General features: G+C 40.1%; 1 pseudogene; it reads left to right on the top strand.

The window, feature by feature from the left end:
* Positions 1 to 4424: 4424 nt before the first annotated feature.
* Positions 4425 to 8198, top strand: LOC102743125 (oocyte-expressed protein pseudogene; annotated as a pseudogene).
* Positions 8199 to 8741: the final 543 nt, after the last annotated feature.

Here is an 8741-nt window from a genome sequence, read left to right as displayed (position 1 = left end):
TATATATATACCACATCTTCTTTATCCATTCATCTGTCGATGGACATCTTGGCTTTTTCCATAGTTTGGCTATTGTGGACATTGCTGCTATAAACATTGGGGTGCACGTACCCTTTATCAGGTAAACAGCTCATATGCCAACTGGAGAGCTGGCTAAGCATGAGGGGATTCTAGAATGGATGGGAGTGACAAGAGAGAATGAGTATCAGTAACAGACTTGGGACACACCACGGTAGCAGGAACCGGTTTCATATTCTTTATTTCAATAGTTCATGGCCAGCCATAATTTTTATGAGCTATCAAAAAGGGTGAACTTAGTGTGAGGTAGTAACTTCTCTGAGCAGTGACTAGGGAGGCTGTAGCAGACAACAGGAGGCTCTGTGTTAAGGTTCCCTGAACCGACCTCCAAGTCAGCTGCACTTGTGGAACTCCATCACTCTGGCAGCATCCCACCTCAAGGACCTGCTTCTCTTGTCTTGCTTTTGTGGAAGTTACAAGAAGATTGTTCACTGTGCACAGGAAGGCTAGGATGTGTGAGATAATTAATGCCCCTGAAACAGAACCCTCAAAAACAGACAAGAGTTGTGATAAAGACCCCAGCTTCCTAGCCTTCAGAGAAACAATTCTAAGGGTCTCCAGCTGGACTGAGCCTTAGTTGACCACAGAGGTACCTCACTCTTTTTTGGCATCTCTTCCTGCCCTATCTCATTCAGCTTACTTTTTCATACAGTCTGTCTACTCTCACCACTACAATAATTGTGTCAAACATGGAGGGTCCCTAGGTCCCTTCTTCTCAGAGAACAGGCAGCTGGTTAAACCTTCAGAGAAATGTCTGCCCCCTGCTATACACCAAATTCTTCCCAGGAGCACCTACCTGAATGTAATATGTTTTTAAATGTGTAAACCTAGCATAGTCAAACCTGGAGTAAAACTTTTGTTTGAGATGAAGGCGCTTAGAGCTTAAACTCTGGGAATTATAAAATTCCAGATTCAAGGTAACTCCTAATTGATTCTATTTAAAACAGAACCACTTATCTCAAGAAAATGAAGTTGAATAAAATCCTAAGTAGATAAGGGTATGAGTAGGCATGCTGTGATTAATTGATATGAAACATAATCATTTTATCAGACTAGATATGCCCAGTGAATAAATATGAACAGTTAGAACCTTTTCTAAAACTTCCAAAGAAATAATAATTTTTAAATATGTTATTTCTGCATATATTAGACTAAAGACTGTAAAAGAAGTCCTAGGATTATAGAATGTTAAACAGAAAGTCCCATAGAGTAGGTCTAATCCCATCCTCTGTCGCTTTGTCATCCTTTTGGCTCAGGAAAAACAATTCAGCATTAAGGTTAAACCTAGAATTGGGAAGCAAACCACCCAGGTTCCAATCCTGGCTGTGACCAAGTTACCCAACTTCTCCATCCACCAGTTTCTCACCTGTGCAATGGGGGTGACCATAGGAGTAGCCAGTTACAGGGCTATTGGAAACCTGAGTGACTTAATACATAGGAGACCTTAGAAGAATGTGTCACACATTAAGAGCACAATAAGTTTTATTATTTTTGTTTTTCTTCCTTCAGCAACTGTTTATTGAGTACCTACTGGATGCAGTCATTGATCAGGTACTGAAAATATAAAGATGACTATCACAGTGTTTGCTTTCAAGATGCTGGGAAGTTGGGAGGAGATGAACACAAGGTTGTACAGGACAATAGTGCAATGAACAGAATGAACAGATTTGCTCTCTACAGATGAGAAGATATTTTAACTAGCTCTTGAAAGTTAAGTAAGAGCTCTCTGGAAAGTTGCTGCTGCTGCTGCTGCTGATGACGACAATAAGAAATAGTAATTAATAATGAAATCTTTAGTTAGTGGCTAACATTCACTGGGTCCTTACAATAGGCCAATTTATAATATCAATATGTATTATTTTGTTTAATAATCAGAAAGATCTTGTGAATTCAGTTTCTTTTTTTAATTTTATTTTATTAGGTTATGTTAGTCACCATACAATACATCATTAATTTTTGATGTAGTGATCCACGATTCATTGTTTTCATATAACACCCAATGCTCCATGCAGTACCTGCCCTCCTTAATACCCATCACTGGGCTAACCCATCCCCCCACCCCCCCTCCCCTCTAAAACCCTCAGTTTGTTTCTCAGAGTCCATAGTCTCTCATGGTTCATCTCTCCCTCCGATTCCCACCCCCTTCATTTTTCCCTTCCTTCTCCTAATGTCCTCCATGCTATTCCTTATGTTCCACAAATAAGTGAAACCATATGATAATTGACTTTCTCTGCTTGACTTATTTCACTTGGCATAATCTCCTCCAGTCCCAACCATGTTGATGTAAAAGTTGGGTATTCATCCTTTCTGATGGCTGAGTAATACTTCATTGTATATATGGACCACATCTTCTTTATTCATTCATCTGTTGAAGGGCATCCTGGCTCTTTCCACAGTTTGGTTATTGTGGACATTGCTGCTATGAACATTGGGGTGCATATGGCCCTTCTTTTCATTACATCTGTGTCTTTGGGGTAAATACCCAGTAGTGCAATTGCTGGATCATAGGGTAGCTCTATTTTTAATTTTTTGAGGCACCTCCACACTGTTTTTCTTGGAAAATAGTGTGGATGGAGCATTGGTTTTATCTCTAACCCTGAATTTAGGAAACTGAGGCCCAGAGAGATAATAACATTTTCTCAAGGTCACTGGAATAATAAATGGCAGAACTGCAAAGTGAGCACAGCAGAAATGCATTTGAAACATTGAGACAAACAGTGAAGAGCACACCTGATTATGAAATTCCAAGGCATGACCTGAATGAGAAAAAAATTCTGGCACAGAGTGCTCCAGGTGTTAAAGATGGTGGCAGGGGAAGAAGAAACTTGAATATTTTGCTAACAGTTGGAACATAATACAGAAGGACCCAGTAGGAAAAGAGAGGCTTGTGGAAGCTTAGGAGGGGAGAAACAAGAGTAATTGCAACTGTTTACCAAGAAATTTACATCCATTCATTATCTCCTTTAATTATCCCTAAATCTGTGATCCATATAATCATATCTTTTTTGTACAAAAAAATTAAAAAGGAAGCTTACATTTAGAGAGATCAATCACTTTCCTAAAAATTTTGCGAAGATTACTCAGGAGCCAGTGCACCTGAGACATATCTTAATTGAAGGGGAGGTAAGATGGAGGAAATGATGAAGTCAAGAGTAACTGTAGTTTCTGTAGTAAGGCATCAAGTAAGAAATGATACCATTAAATGAGATTTACAAGAGAGTTTGAGGGGTAGAGGAGGACATAAAGAATTCAAGTTTACATAAAGATTTTTGCATCAATTACTGGATTTCCCAGAAGTTTTTAAAAGGGTAATTGTGTCTGAATTCAGAAGAGAAGATAGATGAGAATGGCAATGCAGGTAATGATTTGAAAAGTATTAATATACCATTCTCAATTGAGCTTTTCTGCATATATAACCATCATGCTGATTGATCTGATGTCCAAGGCTGTAGGCATCACTGGAGGATAAGAACATGAGAGTGTGCTTCTGAAGAAATGTGAAGAGAAAGAGGATGATAATAGTTACCCTATCGGTAATATTTTACAAGACTGTGATCATAAATTTTGTCATCACAGAGAAAAATAGGATTGGTTTGATTTCTTGAGTTTTGGTTAAATTATATAGGGCTAAACTAGGTATTTTACAATAATTAGAGAAAGCAACCATGTTTTCTCAAGGTTAGTACAGGAAGGACCATGGTAAAAGAAATAACACTTTGCTCTGACCCTGAAGGTTGGTCAGAGACTGGAGGGAGGGAGAAAGGGAAATTGACTTGTGTCTCAGTATTTCCTCTCTGAGTTTGACCTGAGGATGAGGAAAGTCTATTAGATAATTGAAAGAGTACCAAATTCAGGGACTGTGACTCACTCCTTCAGTTGAGATCATTTGAGTGGAACCACTATGCTCTGTAAACTCTGCTAACATGAAGTAAAGAAGATGGAAGAGCATGGTAAGAGAGAAACATGGTTAACACTCTCTTGGTCCTGCCATAGTTCCATAGTGGGGAGACCACACTGGAAGACACCAGGTCTATGAGCATCCTTACTCTAGTGGGATAAGTTGTGTCAAAGCCAGGAAGATGCGTGGACAAGAAGTCTATGTCTTAGCCAGCTAAAAGTGACGGTAAGCTTAATTAACCAGGTGGGAGATAGCTATGCTCCAGAAGGACTATCACAGCCAAAGTTCAGAATCTCAAACTTTGGTTTTCAAAGAATGTAGAAGGCCCAACTATGATGTGGACAAGATTGACAGGAAAAAAAAAAAAAAAGATCAAGTAAGGCATATGCAAGAAATAGAAGGAAGACAGAGGAGGCCAAACCAAAATAAGACAAAATTAAGAGACACCATGAAGAAGGTATGTGAAGGATATATCCTTCTTCTATTTTGAGCACTTTTGAGTCTGGCACCTTAGACCACTGGACTAATCTGGACCATCCCAACACCTTCCTTCTTTTATTTTGAAAACCTAATTTTCTAGCAAGTGAAGTAGGAGAATAGCTGAACCTACTTTCTATTTGTTGTCATTGTTCTTTGTTCCTATTTTTGTCTTTCACTCTTTTTCTGCCTTTTGTAGTTTTAATCGAACATTTTATATGATTCCATTTTCTCTCCTTTCTTAGCATATCTGTTATATTTTTTTAACTTTTTAGTGGTTGCCCTAGAGTTTGCAACATACATTTACAAGTAATTCAAATCTTTTTTTTAAATAACACTATATTACTTCACGAGTAGTGTACCTTAAAACAAAATAACCCTAATTCCTTCTTTCCATCCCTTGTATCATTGTCATTCATTTCATTTACATGTAAGCATGCATAATAAATATGTGTATGATATATAAATAAACATACATAACTGAAAATTGTTGCTATTAATTTGAGAAAAAAAAACAAAACAAAACCCTGTTATCTGTTAGAGCAAAGAAGAATGAGAAAAATGAGAGTTTTTACCTTCATTTATTCCTTCTTCATTGCTCTTCTCTTTACTTGGGTCTGAGTTTCTGACCTATAGGATTTTCCTTTTCTCAATAATTTTGTTTTTAATTCCTTGTGAAGAAGGTCTATTAGCAACAAATTTCCTCAATTTTTGGCCAGTTGAGAAAGTCATTATTTCTTATTCACTTTTGAAGAATATTTTCATAGGGTACAGAATCCTCCTTTGGTGTGTTTTTTTTCCTCTCAACACTTTAAATATTTCATTTACTTCTCTTCTTGTTTGCATGGTTTCTGGGAACAAGTGTGATGTAATTCTCATCTGTTCCTCTATAGTTAAAGGTGTTTCCCACCCCTCAACCTGCAAATCTCCCCTCCCCCATTCTGTCCTCCCACCCACCCACCCCTTTTAGAAAATCAAAGATAAAGGCCTATTAGAAAATAATATGCCAAGGTGTAATTTTGTGTGTGTGTGTGTGTGTGTGTGTGTGTGTGTGTTTATCTTGCTTTGTGCTTTCTGAGCTTCCTGGATCTGTGGTTTGGTGTTGGACATCTGACATTAATTTTGGGAAATTCTCAGTCATTATTGTTTCAAATATTTCTTCTGTTCTTTGTTCTTTTTCTTCTTTCTGATACTCCCAGTACATGTACACCTTTTTTCAGTTTTTTCCCATGGTCCTTAGACATTTTGTTCTGTTTTTCTCAGTTTTTGCTCTCTTATCTGTTTGAGGATTCAATTGATATATTCTTTAGGTCAGAGATTCTTTCCTCAGCTGTATCCAGTCTGCTAATAAGTTCATCAAAGGCTTATTTTCATTCTTATTACAGTGTTTTTTATCTCTAGCATTTCTTCTTGGTTCTTTTTTAGGATTTCCATTTCTTTGCTTACACTGTCCATCTGGTCCTGCAGGCTGTCTACCTTACCTATTAGAGACTTTAGCATATGAATCACAGTTGTTTTAAATTCCTTGTCTGATCATTCCAACATCCTTGCCATGTCTGGTCTTGATGCTTACTCTGCCTCTTCAAATTGGGTTTTCTGCCTTCCATAGGATTGAGATTTTTCTTGAGAGCAGGACAGGACGCGCCAAGGAAAAGGAACTGCTGTAAGTCAGCCTTTAGTAATGTGCTGGTGAAGTGTAGGGCAAGGGGAAACTCCATATTCCTGGGATTGGATCTTCATCTTTTATTGAGGCAATGCCTCTGGGCTGTGAACTTCGTTAAGAGTTTCTCAGGCTTTCCCTCCTCAGCTAGGTGGAGCAGGGTAACTAGACAGGGCTGGAGGTAAGTATTTCCCTTCTCCCACATGAAACTAGAGGGGCTAGAGCTGGGTATCCCTCCTCCCCAAGTTAGCTAGGCTTTCATAATACCCCAACCGGGTTAGGACTTGGTTACCGTGTTTCCCCTGAGGGCAGGACTTGTTAAGAAAAACAGAGTGCTCTGGTTTATTTCAAATGCCTCCTTTTCCCCCCTCCCACTGCTGGAAGCCTGAGGGGATTTCTCTAGATAGTTCCTGTGGCAATCTTGTCAAGCTCCTGAAGGTAAATCTCACAATCTCTTGAGGGCCCCTCTCGCACTGAATACTCCTAGAGTTTTGAACTCCCGGACTTTCCCACCACACAGAGCCTCCAGAAACCTAGCAATTGCAGTTCAGGTTTTCCTACCCCAGCACTGCTTCCTGCAGCGGAAGCAGATTGTGGGTTTCTGCTCCCTCAGCCTGGATTCCCTTTGTTCACCTGTTCCTCCAATCTTGGGGGCAGCAGTTTGCCCTGGATTCTTTGCTCTGAGGGACGCAAGTCAGTTGTAGATTTTTCAGTCTGTTCAGCTTTTTACTTGTTAGGATGGAGTAGTGACTTCTAATCCTCTTACATGCCAAACTGGAAACAAACCCCATCCACGCTCTCTGCCCGCGTGCCATCCGCCTCAGGAGAGAAGAGTCAGTATATATGTGCGTGCACGCTTGAGGATGAAAGAAAAAAAAAATCACAACAGCTAAGCCTTCTTCAGGCTCTTCAAAATTAGAATTTGAATATTATTGCATTCAAGAGGGCCCTCTGGCTGGGAATTGGCAAAGGAAGCAAGAGAGGCACTCCTTCCCCCTTGTTGCAGACTTCTGGTCATCCAGCAATGTAAAGAGGAAAAAACTTTGGGGCAGGACCACCAGAAAATTGCAGTAGAGTCGCAGTAGAGTTGATGCTGACCTCATTGCCTATTCATAAGCTCTCACAGACACAGCACCAGATCAAAGTGCTGAGAGTATAAAAAATATATATATCCCAGGGTTTGTTTGGAAATAAATGTCTATTTGAAATACATATACTAATAAAATCTGATAGAACTATGATCACAAAAATCCCTTTGATATTGTGAGGACTCGAGGCATTACATTAGATACAACTCCTATGGAGGAAACATGTTGCAAAAATCTATATTGGGCACTTAAGATGGAGACAGTACAAAAAAAAAAAAAAGGTGTATTGCTCAGGGGTCAAATAATGGGAGGCTACAAAGCAGCCCAGTAGTTAAACAAGAGTAGGCTGAAGAATCATTGGTTGCTAGGAATTCAGTTCCTTTGTTTTGCTCTGAAAAAATATTTCCAGGAACTGCAAATAATGTTGAAACTTCCAGGAGTTCCGCCGGCGCTCCCTGGACATTGCTCTGCTTGGGCTGCGGGACCTAGCATGGTCGACGACGTAGGTGCCGCTAAGGCCAGGGGGACGAATGGACGCCCGCCCAGTCCCTGGACAGGCTGCTCAGGTCACCACTTCCACCACCGCGGATTCGCACCCGGCCGTGGTGGTTTCCTGTGCAGGAACTGAGAGACCCACTGGTGTTTTACCTGGAGGCATGGCTGGCTGACTCCATCTTCGGCCCAGACCGAGCCATAATTCCAGAAATGGAGTGGATGAGCCAAGTCCTGCTGACGGTGGACATAGTTAACTCTGGGGACTTGGTTGAAATCACCATCTTCGGACGGCCCCGGGTACAAAATCGGGTAAAGAGCGTGCTCCTGAGCCTGGCATCCTGGCACCAGAAACATCGTGCCCGAGCTGAGAAGATGAAACAACTTGAGGAGTTTTTTTTTTTTTTATTTATTTATTTTTTTTTTAATTTTTTTTTTCTAACTTGAGGAGTTCTTGAAGGCGGGTGCATCAGGTCCCCAGGCGCCCCAGCATCCTGTTGCATAAGTATTTTCAGGAGCATTGTGAGAAACAGTCCTGCTTCTACTACTAAAGTTGGAGAGAAGCAAGTAAAAAAAAAAAAAAAAAAAAATGTTGAAACTTCCAAACGTCTGAACTGAAAGCCAAAAGTTTATAGAAATGGTTGGACCATTTCGACTGCTACAGATTTTGCAACTATCCTACCAGGCATGTTCTTTTCAACTCCCTGGGCAATAAGTAGTAGGAGTAGGTGTAAAAAGGAACGAGCCTGTGAACGAATTTAAAATTCTCTTCCCCCGTTCACTAAACAGGTATTTAACTGCCATTATAAGGAGAAGAAATGCTCTTACTGGAAAACATGAAAAAAGTCCTCTCATTAGTGCTTCCTTCTGAAATTTAGACTTTGGCTGTAGGTAGACTCTTAAAAATGAAAAATAAAACAATAAATAAACACTCTTTGTCTTTCCAAGATTTTATTTTTAAGTAATCTCCACACCCAACACAGGGCTTGAACTGAAGTGGCCCGGGCGCTGGTCTGCAAGCGCGGGAAGAAGCAGATGATCAAAAGTC

This window comes from Leptonychotes weddellii, chromosome 1, assembly GCF_054177405.1.
Source record: "Leptonychotes weddellii isolate Sample4059 chromosome 1, ASM5417740v2, whole genome shotgun sequence".
NCBI classification, from domain to species: Eukaryota; Metazoa; Chordata; class Mammalia; order Carnivora; family Phocidae; genus Leptonychotes; species Leptonychotes weddellii.
Note: the sequence above shows the minus strand (reverse complement) of the source record. Positions and strands in the feature narration are given on the sequence as shown.